Raw genomic sequence first — 16,703 nt, 5'->3', positions numbered from 1 at the left:
TCTGTCCTCAGCCCTCTGGTTGGATGATATTTATGCACGCGTCTGCCCCGCGAGTGACCTGCCCGCCCAGAAATCCTCTAACTGCAAGTAGAGAATAAATATTCTTATGTCAGTTACACTGTGCTCTACAGAGACCCATCGAATTAATGACTAAAAAGGGATGAGTTTCTCTGTGAAATGGATTTTAAGAAGGATAATTGCTGGGTCATTGGTTGTGTGCATTTAAAATGCTAGTGTATTTTTTCTCTATTTTTATTTTTTTCAATTAAATTAAATTAATTTATTTTTTACACAGCACATTCTTATTAGTTATCTATTTAATACATATTAGTGTATATATGTCAATCCCAATCTCCCGAAATGCTAGTATATTTTGACAAACTGAATTCCGAAGAGGTTGTGCTATTTACCTGTCAGTGTACAAGACCGTCTACTCCCCTTCATCCTTGAAAGCACCGTGTGTCATCAAATATATTTTGATTTTGACTTGGATGTGTGAAAAATCATCTCTTATAACAGTTCATGAATTTTACTTTATTTTTTAAAATTATAGTTGATTTACAGTATTAGATTAGTTTCAGGTGTACAACAACATTAGTTTCAGGTGTTCAATATTTTTATAGCTTATACTGCATTTACAGCTATAAAGTATTGGCTGTATTCCCTGTGCTGTACAATATATCCTTGTAGTATTTTACGTATAGTCGTTTGTGCCTCTTAATCCCCTCCCCCTATCTTGCCCCTGCCACCCCAGCTGGTAACCACTAGTTTGTTCCCCATATCTGTGAATAGTTCATGCATTTTTTTTTTTTTCCCCCGGTACGCGGGCCTCTCACTGCTGTGGTCTCTCCCGTTGCGGAGCACAGGCTCCGGACGCGCAGGCTCAGCGGCCATGGCTCACGGGCCCAGCCGCTCCGCGGCATGTGGGATTTTCGCGGACCGGGTCACGAACCCGTGTCCCCTGCATCGGCAGGCGGAGTCTCAACCACTGCGCCACCAGGGAAGCCCAGTTCATGCATTTTAAATTGTGGAGTTGAAATTGCTTTTGATCTAAGAAGACTAATTTAAAGTCAATTATTCATTTGTTTATCTACTCAGGGTGATATCCTATCATGTTTTTTCACTTGACTTTTAGTAGGTTCTGATTTTATCTCTTTTTTTTTTTTTTTTTTGGTCTTGAAGGCATTTTAAAAGGATGTGGTTACATTTACCAAGGTTTTCCCTTATGGCTTTTGGCCTTGGTGGACTTGCCAATCTAGATAAAGGGGTAGTCAGAACACCTGGCACCTAGTTAAGGACAAAAAGTAATTTGCTGACTGAAGTTTACTGTGATAGCCCTGATTTATCATCGTCCGGGGATTGGCAAGGATGCTTTCAGCGTCGGGACGTAGCTGCAGCTGCTGAAACTAGAGGATGCTCTGTCCCCTCCCACACAGAAAAGGGGGCGCGGCTCTTCGGGCTCCCGCCCCACCTCCCGGGACCTGCCCTCTACCCCCGGTGCTTCAGCTCAGGCATCCTGCTTTCCTGGCCCCAAGGCAGCAGCCTCAGTTACGGGGTCACATTCAAGCACGACGGTCCAGGGGGAAAGGGGGCTGCCTCCCCCATGGCACTTTCTTAAGGCTCGGGACTGAGGCTGACCGTCACCTCTCATCGTCTACTGTGTGCTGCAAACACTGGCCGGCGGAGGCCTTGCTCGGCTGAGTATGGAACGGACCGCAGCCCTTCAAAGCAGGGGAACCTAAAATCGATTACAGGGTAGCTCTGAGGCTGGCCAGAGGCCACCTCCTAAGTCAGAAGGACCAATGGCGTGGTGGCACCAGGTCCTGATTGGCAGGAAAAGACTCAGAATGTCTTTTGTCCTGTCTTTTGGCAGGAAAAGACTCAGAATGTGTTCAACAGAGAAGGTCAATCCGGAGGGACCGGGCGCCGGGCAGGGGCCCCGGGGAGGCGCTGGCCGAGGCCAGGCGGGGTGGGCCGGAGGACACACCTGCTTCGGGCTCTTTCTACACAGTTAACCCCGCTCTTCCCGCGTAAACAGCTTTCTGTCTCTGAAAACTTTGTGAAAAGAGACTCATTAGAATCACCTGGAAAACTGAGGCAAGGGTTCAGAACAATGGCTGCATACAGCCCAAAACCATGTAAAAATCGAGTGCGCTTCTGTCTACTGAAATAATGATTCTGAATATGTAATGGAAACGCTCCATTGACAATAACAACAAACATAGAAAAACGAAAGAACGCACTGTCAGATGCCGTGAAGATCCCGGCTGGAGCCCGTCGCGCTGTGCAGGGAGATGGCAGTTCGTGGCTCGTGTGCCACACACTCTCACTCTGTTGACCAAGTTTTAGTAGATTTTTCTTGAATAAATAATTTCCTCCTTAGCCACATGCCCTGATGACAGTTTCCAGAGGTTTTAAATGCTTTTTGTTTTGGACAGTTTTTACCAGTTATGCTTTATGACTAGGGAGTGGGTCTGTGGAGCGCCTCCTGTGCTGCCGGCCCCCCTGTGGAAGCTTCTCGGTTACCACTTAGAAGCCCCGGAAGATGCACACACAGGAGCCTAAGACTCATTCCCACCTCCCTGGGGATCGCAGGCCTGAGACTCAACCTGACACCAAGGCCTTTGTCCTGAGAAGCTGGAAGGGCTGGGGCTGCTGTTTAATGAAATGGGAAAGCTTGCCGTGGAGGCAGGTTTGGGTGCCGTCTCAGGAGTTTGATTTGGGAAATGCTACGTTTGAGATCCTACCAGACGTTCAAGTGAGATATAAGAGGCCACTTAGAAATGTAATCCTAGTGCTTAGGATAGAGGCTTTTGGTAGAAGTTTAAATTTGGGAGAGAACCACTTAGAAATAAGACTAGTCAAGGTGACTCATAAAACCCACGCACCCGTGTAAGTCCCACGGCAACTTCTTTCTCGCTTAAAAATGTCCTTATTTAGATAGTAAGTTATATGGTTATAAAGTGTTTCAAATAGTCAATCAAAGACGCTGACAATTATTTATGACATCACGTATTTTGATGAAATGATTCAATAATATCTACTCTGTATAATATATTGAGATTAAAATTATTTTGAGAAAGTTTACAAAATAAAGTTATGTATTAGTTCATGCATATGCCTTGATGGTAAAAATGAGATTGAACCTTGATAAAGTAGACATTTATTGGTATATGAAAGATCTATAAAATGTAAAAAGAAATGTAGTTACTAAATTTAACTAAGAATAGATAGTTAATTTGAAAGTCTTGAAGAATGTGGGCTCATTGGACAAAAAAATAATTTAACATAAAGTTAATGCAATTGCTTGAGTATCTTTGAGGAGTAGCCATATGTAAGGCTTTGAATGTTGATGATTTAAGATACAGTGTAGCATTTCATTCAAGTATTTCTCCCACCTCTGCTTCGGTTTGCTTACAGTTTTCTTGCTGTAAGGTAGCGCTTGAAATACGTGTTATTTCACATCTTTAACACCTTTGCCCTCCTGCTACAATATAAACGCCACAGGAACACAGACTGTTCAGTTTTCCACTATACGCTCAGCGGCTTCAACAGTGCCTGGCCCACGGTCCACACGTGATGCTTGTGTGTTGAATGAATGGAGAAATAATTTGATGCGACAAGATATTGCATGAGATACAGAGTATGGAATGGAGCGGGTGTGGTTGGGGAAAGTGGAGGACCTTGCTGCGTCCTGAGGCCTGGCCAGGCCACTGTGCCCACTCGTGTGACGCGGGGTCCTCGTGGGGCAGGGTGAGGCTGGAGAGGGGTCAGGGTGGGGGCAGCCTGGGGACCAGATCAAGGACCTTATTGTTAATTAGAGGGAGTTAATTTCCCCTTCCGGAGGGGGAAGCTGGATGCCTCATGCCCACCTTCACTCCTTCAATTTTGGTTTCTTAGTTCTTTGAACTAAGTTCTTTGAACGTACTTATAGCGGCTGCCTTGAAGGTTTTGTCCGTTGTTAAAACACATAGTCACCCTCAAGGCAGTTTCTGTCTTTTTCCTGGCATCCCAAAAAACTCTGTTGTTTTTTTTTTCAGTGCTTGAATTTTTTCCTGAAACTGGACGTCTTAGATAGCACAGTCTAACCACTCTGGAGACTTGGCGCGGTACTCCCCCGCCCCCTGGGCTTGTCATTGCCGTTTGCTTGTTTATTTATTTAGCAGCTCACTGGACTGCTTCAGTGACGTCTGTCCCCCGTTACCTGCATTTGCTCCTGGGAAGGCACAGGACCCACACAGCCTTGGGTGCGTCCACAGTCACCCTGGGTGACACCGATTTCTTCAGCAGGGCTCTCTTTGTCCCTGTCCTTGACTGCATTCAGCTGGAAAACTCCACTAGTCACGGGCTGATTGTCCTATTGTTTTCAGCAATGCCTTCAGGCATTAACTGTTGCACACGCTAAACCAATCAAATGAGGCTCTTTTAAAGGAACAATTCCTAAGGGCAGTGACTCAGGTGATTTCCTCCTAGCCATCTTTTCCCCACTATCTCTTGGGCAAACTAGCTCAATTACCTTCACCAGGACCCCACTCTTTTATTTTTGGCCGCCCAGCATGTGGGATCCTAGTTCCCTGACCAGGGGGATCGAACCCACTACCCCTGCAGTGGAAGCAAGGATTCTTAACCACTGGACCACCAGGCAAGTCCCATATTTAATCCTCTCTTATACGTATGTATAAATGATATTGTTTCATTGGGCATTAATCTGTTTATAAATTATATTTCACGTTACACATCTTTTGGCAACTTGCTTTTTTAAAGCTCAATACGCTTTAGAAATGTGTCCACTTATTCACTGGAGATATGGTTCAAGTTCATGTATTTTATAAATATGCCCGAATGTAGCAACTTCCAGTGATGGGCGTTGAAACTGTTCCCAAGTTTTTATTATTACAGAGTTGCCCTGAACTTGCCAGGTCTGCCTCCCTGTATGCGTGTCAGAGGACTGTTAGAAGTCGGAGTCCTGGGATGTAGAATCCCGTGCCTGGATGAAGATGAATATCTTTACATCATTTATTGGCACTTGGGCTTCCTCTTCTGCGTTACTTCATCTTTTGGCCCATTATTCTCTGGGGATTTCTATTATTTTCCTCATTAACTTGCAGGAATTCCTTCCGTATTCTGGACCCGAATCTTTCGTCAGGAATGTGCATTACAAATACATCTTTTCAATCTGTGCCTTATCCTTCAGCTTGTTTTGGTGTCTTTCTTTGAACAGATGTTTCTAATTTCAATGTACTCAGACTTATGTCTTCCTTTATGGTTCATGCTTTTTGTTTTTGCTGTTTGAGACAAGTCATTTCACTTTGGTTTTCTCTTTTTTATATTTCGTCAATATCATTGCTGGTAGCAGAGGGAGTGGACCAAAACATGAATTTATTACTCCATCTGGACCCTCTAAATAACTCTTAAAGACATTTATGAAGGTCCAGAGGGACATGGGACAGTGGCTGAGGTAGAGTGAAGGTCATACCAGAGTGCTTTAAAAAAATAAGAAGCAGAAACTTACCAAAAAGCAGTGGAAAGGAATTTAGAGAAGTAGGACGTGGTTAATTTAAAGCCAGTGGGGGCTTCCCTGGTGGTGCAGCGGTTAAGAATCCACCTGCCAATGCAGGGGACATGGGCTCAAGCCCTGGTCCGGGAAGATCCCACATGTTGCGGAGCAACTAAGCCTATGAGCCACGACTACTGAGCCTGTGCTCTAGAGACTGTGAGCCACAACTACTGAGCCCACGTGCCGCAACTACTGAAGCCTGCATGCCTAGAGCTCGTGCTCTGAAACAAGAGAAGCCACTGCAATGAGAAGCCTGTGCACCGCGACGAAGAGTAGCCCCCGCTCGCCGCAACTAGAGAAAGCCCGGGTGCAGCAACGAAGACCCAATGCGGCCAAAAATAAAAAAAATAAAAATAAAATAAAATAAAACTAAAGCCAGTGGGATGTGTCTGATTGAGATAAGAGGGTGGATTGCAGTAGAGAGCCCGCTGTTACATATAATCACACACGTAATCATGCTGTAGAGGACAAGGGTCCTGGAACGCTGGCTGGCCAGGGGAGTCACTGGTCCCAGGTGGAAAGAGGGGCAGCAACCTTCCTGTTGCCACAGGGGACGAAGCTGGGACGTATGAGGTGCAGCCGAGTTCCTGTGTGTGGCGTTAGGGAATGAGGCTGTCCTGCCTGATTCCTATTTGCTCTGTAAAATGAAAGGGTGCATCGTTGTTGAGCACGAAAGGCATTGGGATGGGAGAAGATGAGTCATTCCCCTCTTTTCAGAGAAAGTGGAGCAGCTGCGTACACGGAGAAGCTGGACGAGCTGATCGGAGGAATCCGGTAGGGTTGCTGGGCAACGCTGAGGACCACGTGAGGATCCCTCAGGTCCCACCCCCTGAGGGGCTGCCTACAGGCTTGGCACTGACTGCCTTCTCAGTCCCCACCCACGAGGGAGCAGAGTCTGAAATTCCACACAGAAGCTGGGGCTGATGGTGAGTGAGAGCGGGGCTTGGCGACGCAGCTGACTTAGGGCTCCTGTGATGGGGTGGGGGGTGGGTTCGGGCTGTCCCCCGAGGGATGGAGCCCACCTGGGGCCATAGCTACCTGGTGACTGTGCAGAGAGATGGTGCCACCTCTGGGCCTCTCCCAATGGACCAAATGAAAGGCTGCGCTTGGCCACCTAATTACCATTCAGATGTGACTTGGTCACCTTATCGGTTTTAAAAGAAAAATTAATAACTATTTTTCTTAACTAACCTATTTTTTAGAGCAGTTTTAGGTTTACAGAAAATTAGGCAGAAAGTGCAGCCATTTCTCATAGACACCCAGCCCGATCCCACAGGGGCCCCTATTATTAACATCTTGCATTTGTGCGGTGTGTTTGTTAAAGTGGATAACCCAGTATTGATATATTATTATTAGCTAAAGTCCATAGTGGACATTAGGGTTCACTCTTTGTGCTGTACAGTCTATAGGTTTTGACAGGTACCTAATGTCACGTATCCACCATTACAGTATCATAGTTTTCCCCCAACCCCCGGAGTGATTTTTTTAAATTTATTTTTTTGATTTAATTTTATTTTTTTAAATTGAAGAGTAGTTGCTGTACAATATTATATAAATTACAGGTATACAATATAGTGGTTCACAATTTTTAAAGGTTATACTCCATTTATGGTTATTATAATATTGGCTATATTCTCCTATCCCCTGTATTGTACAAGATGTCTCTGTAGCTTATTTTCTACATAATAGTCTGTATACTTCCTTCCTTAAATATTTGGTAGAATTCACCAGTGAACCCATTTGGTCCTTGTGCTTTCTATGTTGAAAATGGATTAAATATATATATATATATATAATATTTATGGTATTTTTTACTTTAAAAAAATAAGTTTATTTTTGGCTGCATTGGGTCTTCATTGCTGAGCATGGGCCTTAGAGCAGGGGCTACTCTTCATACACACACATTACCTATTGTCACGTCTTCTGGAAGAACTGCTCCCCTTTGCCATTATGTATTCCGTCTCTGTAAGCTGATAATTTTCTTTGCTCTGAAGTCCACTTTGTCTGAAACTAAATTATCCACTCCACTTTCTTTCACTCAGTCTTATTATGGCATGTTTATCTCTATCCCTTTACCTTTAATCTAGCTGTGTTTTCATGTTTAGTATTGGAATATTCTGAATTTAGCTATATACTTACCTTTACCAGTGTGTTTCGTTTATATATAGATGTATATATACACACACATATATATATGTGTGTGTATATATATATATATTTAGCATGTGATTCCTTTTTTTTTCTTCTGGCCACGTAGCATGTGGGACCTTATTTCCCCGACCAGGGATCAAACCCACGCCCCCTGCGTGGGACGCCAGAGTCTTAACCGCTGGACTGCCAGGGAAGTCCCTGTTTTATATTTTCATATGTTTTCATGTTACTAATTATGGTCCTTTCACTTCAGCTTGAAGAACTCCTTTCAACATTTCTTGTAAAGCAGGATTAGTGGTGATAAACTCCCTCAGCTTTTGTTTGTCTGGGAAAGTCTTTACCTCTCCATTATTTCTGAAGTACAGGTTTTCTGGGTAAAGTATTCTTTTTAAAAAAAAAATAAATTTATTCACTTATTTATTTTCAGTTGCATTGGGTCTTCGTTGCTGCACGCGGGCTTTCTCCAGTTGTGGCGAGCGGGGGCTACTCTTCATTGTGGTACATGGGCTTCTCATTGCAGTGGCTTCTCTTGTTGCGGAGCACGGGCTCTAGGCGCTCGGGCTTCAGTAGTTGTGGCACACGGGCTTCAGTAGTTAATGCTCGCAGGCTCTAGAGCGCAGGCTCAGTAGCTGTGGCGCACGGGCTTTGTTGCTCCACGGCATGTGGGATCTTCCTGGGCCAGGGCTCGAACCCGTGTTCCCTGCATTGGCAGGCAGATTCTTAACCACTGTGCCACCAGGGAAGCCCTGCATTTTTTTAATTCACTGTATTCTCCAGCTCCAGAATTTCTGTTTACTTCTTTTTTATGATTTCTATCTTTCTGTTAAGTTTCTCATTTTGTTTGTGTATTGATTCCCTGATTTTATTGAACTGTCTTTTTGTGTTTTCTTGTAGCATACTGAGTTTCCTTAAAACAACCGTTTTGAATTATTTATCTGCCAGAGCACATCTCCATTCCTTTAGGGATGGTTTCTGGAGAACTACTGTGTTTCTTTGGTGGCGTCGTGTTTCCTTGTTTTTTCGCATTCCTTGAAGTCCTGCGTTGCTGTCTTTGCATTTGAAGGAGTCGCCTCCTCCAGTTTTACTGACTGGCTTCAGAAGAGAAACACCTTCCGTCAGTTCTGTTAGGCACTCTGAGACTTTCTCAGGTCTTTTCTGTAGATGCACCTGCTCCACACTTCTTGTTCCCTCTCAGAGGGGATTCTTGTGATTGTGTTCTTTAGATCCTACAGGACCGAACTGGCTGCCTTCTCTCTGGTGGTGGTGAATGTTCAAGTCTGTGTGTTTTCTCCCAATCCTGCAGAGTCTGGCTGGCTTTCTGTGTGTGCTCGCTAGCTGTCTGCCAAGGCTCGTGCTTGCTGCCCTTGGGGACATGAACAGGGAGCCAGCCTCGGGGTGTGGGTTTGTGTGGGTAAGGCACATGGAGTGCGGAGGGTGCCTGTGGACAAGCTGGGGGGATCTGCAGGCAGAGTATCCCCCGTGGCTCATGGGAAGGCTTCCTGTTGGAGTTGACCAGGCAGAGAGTAGGGTCTGCACCCTCCTGACGCTCTCTGGGAGCTCTGGGTGCTGTTCTCCCAGCCTCTCTTCACCCTCGATCACGCAGCACACCTTGGTGTCTGCAAGGGACACAAGAGAAAGAGACGGGCCCCTCTGGCGGTGCTGTGCACACATGTGGAGCCCAGGCACTCACGCATATGCTCCCCTTCTCCCTTGGGAGAGAGCGTGCCACCTTGAGGAAGGGGTGATTTGGTAAAGTGAAACTGTTCCTCGTACTCAGTGTGCCCACTGTACCCAATTTTTGCACCAAGGGTGCGCTGGAACTTCTCTGCCTGACTCCCACAAAGGTCCTGTCATCAGTGGGTAATTGTTACAATTTGTGTTCTTTGGGGAGAAAATGTTAGAAAATGCCTACTCTGCCGTTTTGATGATGTCTGTCTCCCATATATGCTTAGTCATTTCTTTTTTAAAAAAAAATAAATTTATTTATTTATTTTTGCCCGCCCTGGGTCCTCATTGCTGCACGCAGGCTTTCTCTAGTTGTGGCGACCGGGGGCTACTCTTGGTGGCGATGCGCGGACTTCTCGCTGTGGTGGCTTCTCTTGTTGCGGAGCACGGGCTCTAGGTGCACGGGCTTCAGTCGTTGTGGCTCGTGGGCTCTAGGGTGCAGGCTCAGTAGTTGTGGCGCACGGGCTTAGTTGCTCCGCAGCATGTGGGATCTTCCCGGACCAGGGCTCGAACCCTTGTCCCCTGCATTGGCAGGCGGACTCTCAACCACGGCGCCACCAGGGAAGCCCTAGAAATTATTTTTTTAAAAAAAATTTTAAACACACTCTGTTCCTTTCCCTGTGATGTATAAAACTATTTGTATACGCATTTTCAAATCCAAATCATTAGATGATTATGTTGAAGATAAACAAAACATTCAATCAGATGTCATTAGTATTCACAATGGAACAACCAGCATCTTCATGGTGAAACACTGAGATGCCCAACCTGCAGGGAGGAGATGGCACAGAGGTAATTACTCAGAAACGAAGAGCACAGCGCTTTCAAAGTCTCATAAAAAGCACACGTTTCTGCTTCCTGCACACCTGTTTTCACTCATGCTTTCACAGTGAAAGAAGTTTACGGTGAGCCCGGAAGCAGCAAGGGCCGGATGTGTGAGACAATCGTTGCCTTAGCCTCTGGCTTGCCTGGAAGAATTGTAGTCGATAGATGCCATCTGACAGTCTGCAGTAGGAGGGAATAAGGGCAGCTCTTCTCTTTGGGTGTCTCCTAGGCCTCCCCTGCCCCGGCACCTTGGCCTTGGTATCTACACAAACACGACCTGATACGTAATCTGGGGAAACAGGCCCTAGTAAGGATAAGCATATGCTAATGGTTTAAGCCCAAACAGTGGTGTGTTTTTTTTTCGTTTTCTGTTTCTGTAAATTGTCTCCTTTAAGCCTTGCACCAGTCTCTGGGGAAGAAGGAGCCTCGGAGGAGACAGAGGTGAACCCAGGACAGTCCCCTGGTTTGTGGTTATACAAGTTAAGCTCTTTAAACCCAGGGCTCTCGCCCTTCTGACCCCAGGAAGTCTGCCCTCTTTTGTCAAATAATATCCACGGGCAACGTCTTTCTTCTGCCGCGCTTTCCCTCGTAGCTGGAGGGGTGCTGTGCCTTCAGCGGGTCTCATGAAATTTCATGGACTTATACCTCCATCCAAAGGACGCCTTTTTGCCCACGCAAATGCGCAGCCCAAGGATGGGGATGACGCAGGTGTGCGGCTTTTCATTCTGCGGGGCTGCGTACATTTGACTGATGAAAACGGTGTGGTTTGGCAAATCATCTTTATATCAATTGGAAAGCCAGTTGGCATCTCCTCTGCCAGGATTCAGGTCTGGGTTCATTCTACTCTGCTCCTGGCCGTGCAGCCTCTCTGAGCATGTGGCCAGCCACTCACTTTGGCCCCAGAGGATGTAACCACTGAGCCTGCAGAGAGAGTAGGGCGGTCAGAGGTGACTTCCACTGGGAAGAGGGCCAGCATTGTGGGCACCTGGAGCTTATCATGGGGCAGAGGGGGATGGCTTTTTTAAGAAACGAAACAACAGGAATTAGTGATAGGGGAATTTAAGACTGTGTCAAAACGGATGTTGGTCCTGGCTCCTTATTACTTTGCTTTCTGTTCTGAGCAGCCCTCTTAAATGCTCCCTAGATTTTCTCAAGGTCTGTCTTCTTGTCTGAACAACAGCAGTAAGAAGTTTGACATATTGCACAGGTTTTTTGTATCAAACGAGATAATGAGAGGGAAATTCTTTGTAAAATTCAATCTGTGTGCAAGCCTGTCGTGTGGGTATGTTTCCTTAAATCTTATATCCTCAGCCCTCTTCCCTGTGACTCCTCATGTCCCTCCCCCAAGTGTACCATGGAATTCCTTCAGAAGTGTTAGGCGAACTTCTAAATCTTGACAACATAAAATAACAAAAATTTGCAAGTTTGGGAAGAGAAAACGAAAAGAATTTTAAAGGTGCTAATGCCATCATGTTTCATAACAGGGAGTAATTCCATACTCCTAGAATAAAAACCACTAAAAACTACAAAAAAAAAAAAAAGTTTAGGCAAAGGTGATTTCCCTGCAGAGAGCTCCCTAGGGCAGACACTGCTGGGATGGAATGTTCTCCGTCCCGTAGAGAGTGAGTGTCTGAATCGTGGAAACTCACACCCCTTAGCTGCTTCCGTCTCGGACATTCAAGCAAAGAATTATCTCTGCACTGGTGTCAACTTATGGGGAGGAAAGTGCTGTTTTGTGGTTGTTTGGAATTAGGCAGCAGAAAAGAAAACATTAGTACCCTGCTAGGCAAGCCATAAGATGGGATTTAGCCCCTCAACCTATTGTAAAATTAGCAGACCATTAAACAGGGAGCAGAGAACACAGTTCATAGAAGGGAATATCAGAGCATATGGTAATGGGGCGAGTGGTGGACGGCAGTGGTGTGGGAGCGGGAATTTCAAGAACGTCTAATTCAGGACCCTGACTGCGCCCTTAGGACTACATGACTTAAAGACAAGTTTTCAAGCTGGTTTTTAAAATGAACAAGGCAAGAATGATCCTGGAATGGACACAGCGTCATTCATTCCAGCTATCCGCTCAACAGTGCTTGGACTCACTTTTAAAGAAATCTTTAAATTTTGGGCTAATTTTAAGCTTGCAGAAAAGCCTAAATAATAGAGGGTTTCTATGTGTCCCTCACCCAACTTCCCTAATGTGGACATCTTACCTACCTGTAGAACAATTACAAAACTAAGATATCAACATTAGCATAATAAAGACTTGATTCGAAGTTCATCCATTTTGACTCGGTAACTGACCTTGGCCAAAAAAGGACGTAGGGGACACTTGAAAGCTAAGTGGATGGACGCTCCTCGGTACTGAGTCCGAGCTCTGCTCGCTGCACGACAGGCCCACGAATCGGAGACGAGGTGCTGAGACAAGGAATACGACTTTATTCGGAAAGTTGGCAGACCGAGAAGACGGCAGACTAGTGTCTCCGGTAAACCATCTTACCGGGGTCCGGATGCCAGTTTCTTTTATAGAATCAGAGAGGGGGAGGCGGTGAGGAAGTAAAGTAAAAGGGCCACCAGTCTTGCAAAACACCTGGAATGACCAGCCTCGGGGAGGGGATGTGTTAATGTCTTCTTTTCTGCAGCCATTCACAGGAGGGCAGGGTTCCCTGAAGCAGGCCATTACGTATGATTATAATAACAAAAGCAACGAGAAGCAAAGGCCATTCATAGTATGGAAAGACTTATCGGTTTATTCAATCCTACCCTCAGCTTTGTAATGTAAGGGACGTTGCCTTGTTGCAGATCTCCTCCTATCTATTTATGTATACATGTGTTTCTTAGAGTCTGCCCAGTGGAGATAGGATTTAAGGTGGAATTTCTTCCACTCTTCCATCTTCCTAATCTTTTCATAATTCCATCCAGAGCACTAGGTGGCGATGTTGTGTTTTTAAAAGCAGTTTTCTTTTTAGAAGCGATCATTGACCAGTGAGATGAAACTTAAAAATAACAATTATGTTTTCAATTTTAGCTAATTTTGGAATCGTGTTTCCTCATTGTTTAAAATGCAACAAGAACCCTTAATTCTTTTTTCTTTGAATTTTGTTTTATTTTTTATACAGCAGGTTCTTATTAGTTACCCATTTAATACGTATTAGTATACATATGTCAATCCCAATCTCCCAATTCATCCCACCACCACGCCTCCACTTTCCCCCCTTGGTGTCCATACGTTTGTTCTCTGCATCTGTGTCTCTATTTCTGCCCTGCAAACCGGTTCATCTGTACCATTTTTCTAGGCTCCACACATGTGTGTTAATATACGATATTTGTTTTTCTCATTCTGACTTACTTCACTCTGTATGACAGTCTCTAGATCCATCCACATCTCTACAAATGACCCAATTTCGTTCCTTTTTATGGCTGAGTAATATTCCATTGTATATATGTGCCACATCTTCTTTATCCATTCATCTTTCGAAAAAGAACCCTTAATTCTTAAGCTCAGAGGCACTGGGTTTTTTTGTTGTTGTTACTGTTCTTCAGGATAACTATCCCAATATTGAAGTAAAATAAAATTAAATTAAAATCTATCCAAAGGTAAAAAAGGAATTTGAATTTTCCCTTAAAGGAATTGAGAATTTATGCTGAAAATATTTAGCGAATTGACAGAGAGATTTCTATTCTCATGGAAGTCTGTGCCAAACCCAGAATTAGCTGTTTTTCAGTATATCTGTTTTCAGAGAAAAAAGTAAAGGCTATTCTAAGAAGCAAAGATAATTTTAGGTCATTATCATCTTATGATTTGGGGAGAAGAAAGACCTAAATCTGACAGATAACTCTTTGCAACCAAGAACAGTTACCCAGGGCAGCACTTTCTAGAATGAGGGTAAGTGACGTAAAGAAAGAGAATTACGTTAGACCAAGAATTTTCTCCTGAGCAATGTGAAGAGTATGGACTCACCTCCTCCACAGATACTGGCTCTAGAAACTATTAGTTTAGAGGAAAAGTCATTTGTGTGTCAGTGATCTGAGACTGGCTTTCTACAAGTCCAGTTGTGTTGACATTGGGCAGGTAGGGGCCGGAAGGAGGATGGGTGAGGTGATACTAATCTTATTTGCCCCGTCATTTAGGTCACAAGGCCTCATTACGGATAAACACATACCAGCCAGAGTTGCGGAGTGCCTGGCTGGACAGTTTATCATGGGCCGTGCTGGCTGCAGAGCTAGGGCACCAACCTTTTGGCATTTGGACTCATTCATCTGTTAAGTGGAGACTCCCGTCTCTTAGGATTGCTCTGAGGACTCAATAAATGCGGATTAAAAAACTAATAAAGTACAGCGCTTGGGACATAGTAGCTACTATCATTGTTCTGCCTTTTTTCTAAAGGTTGACCAAAAACGATCCTAAATTCACCCAACCTGAATTACTGGGCAAAGTAAGTAAGGTTTAGATGTCGAAAGCCAACTCAGACCTTAAAAATGGGCATAACTATATTTAAATTTAATGAATGTGTATATCTTTCCCTATTTATAGTTATTTTTATAGCAAATTCAAATGTTGTTTTACATGCAAAATAAGTCCCTGTTCTTTTAAAAACGAAGTGAACCTCTGCCCCACAAATAAATAGCAAAACAAACAAGCAAACAAAAACTCCCATCTGTGAAGCAACAGACTCTACAAGTGACTTAATTCTGTAGTAAGCGTTTTTAAAACTGCTCTGGCTTAGATGTTCAGAAATTCTCAAGAGATAAGAAAAGGAATACAAATGTGAAAATTTGGTTTTGACTTGATTTCCAAGACTTAATCAAATTTTAGATGTAAAGTCTAGGTGAGCAGAAATCATTTCCATTTACTTTGTCTCACTGAACAGGTAAAGACTGAAGTGATCATCTATGGTGTTACACAGTATTCATCAAAATGATTGAAATAATGAAACTTTGTATCCTGTATCTGTGAATTTAAATTTTTGTTAGATTTGTTAAATTTTGCTTAGCCTATTATTTCATATATACATGTTTGGATTACTATTTTTTTAATATGTGTGTGTGTGTGTATAAATTGATGGTTCCTAGAACCAGCGCCTGTGAAAGAGGTGAATCTTCTCACTGTCATACAGAAGAAAACATACTCCTTCTAAACCCTTGGTCTCATATACTTTTTTTTCTTTCAAGTGCTGACCCTTGCTCTGGAAAGCAACGCCCTGGGTGATTCTCCCTGTCTGCAAAGAATCGTCTCTCAGATAGACTGATGTCTTTTTTCCCCCTGAAGCATATGACTTGAAATAGTGAAACCTTGAGTTCAGAAGGTGCTTTCTTGTGAGTGTGACAAAAATGCTAAAAAGCATAAGCACCCTAAGCCGCTGGGATGGTAAGATGGAATCCTTTGTTATGGAAGGAGGGACTGGGAGCAGGGTCCCTGAGGTGTAGAAAAGTCATGATGATGATGATGGTGACGGTGGTGGTGAGGATGATGGTGGTGATGGTGGTAGTGATGGTAGTGATGGTGATGATGGAAGCCAGCTGCTCTCCTGGGGACCCTTACTGTGCCCCTAGTCTGTGCCTGACACCAGGTCTACATCAGTGTTCCTTGGTCAGCACAGTGTTTCTCAACTGGGGACGGTCCCAACTCTTTCCTCCGTGTGACATGTGACAATGTCTAGAAACATTTTTGTTTGTTTCTGGGGGAGGGGCACTGCTGATGTCTAGTGGATAGAAGTCAGGGATGATGCTAAATGCCCCCAACGTACAGGGCAGCCCCCAAGAAAAAGAACTTTCCAGCCCAAGTGTCTCTCATGCTGCAGTCAGGAACTCTGGCCCTAGTGTGGGGCGCTGGCCCCCATTGTGTGGGTTAAGATTGTGAGGTAATAAAAGACATCTGGGCCCCAGGTAAGGCCTTTAGGATCCCTGTAATGAAAAGATACAGTTTTTCACTCTTTGCTCTTTTTATTAGTGTGTCCCCGAGATATGAAAGCTCATAGCTTTTAAAGGCTTTTTTAGGGCTGTTTCAGAAGGCATCAACGATCTTTTTAAGAAAATTGCACAAATGAAACAGTGTGTGCTACTAATGTTATATGACTAACCTAATATGAGCTGTCATTCCGAGTGAGCCTGTTAGAAATAGTGTTCTCCTGCCCATCAAACAAAAGAGACGTGTTTTTTAGAACCAACGTTCAGTGGAGGATGTGCTACTTCGCGGGCTCCGGGGACATGCTGGTAGGTGAAAAGGCGCACTCGCTGACTTAGGGGAACTAGTAGTCTCAGCGCAAGGACACCCTTGACTCAAAAGCCTTGATCTGTATAAAGTTGCAGCGAGCCAGGTGCTGTGACGGAGAGAACACTGGTCTCCAGGAGCAGAAGGTGGAGAGATTTTGGGTGGAGACAGACGAAAGCGCAGGTCAGGAAGGACCAGTGTGGCTGGGGGGGGGGGGGCGGGGAGCAGCTGGAAGGTAGA

The sequence above is a fragment of the Lagenorhynchus albirostris genome, chromosome 13, assembly GCF_949774975.1.
Source record: "Lagenorhynchus albirostris chromosome 13, mLagAlb1.1, whole genome shotgun sequence".
NCBI lineage: Eukaryota > Metazoa > Chordata > Mammalia > Artiodactyla > Delphinidae > Lagenorhynchus > Lagenorhynchus albirostris.
The sequence above is the reverse complement of the archived record's forward strand: the minus strand, read 5'-3'. Positions refer to the sequence as shown.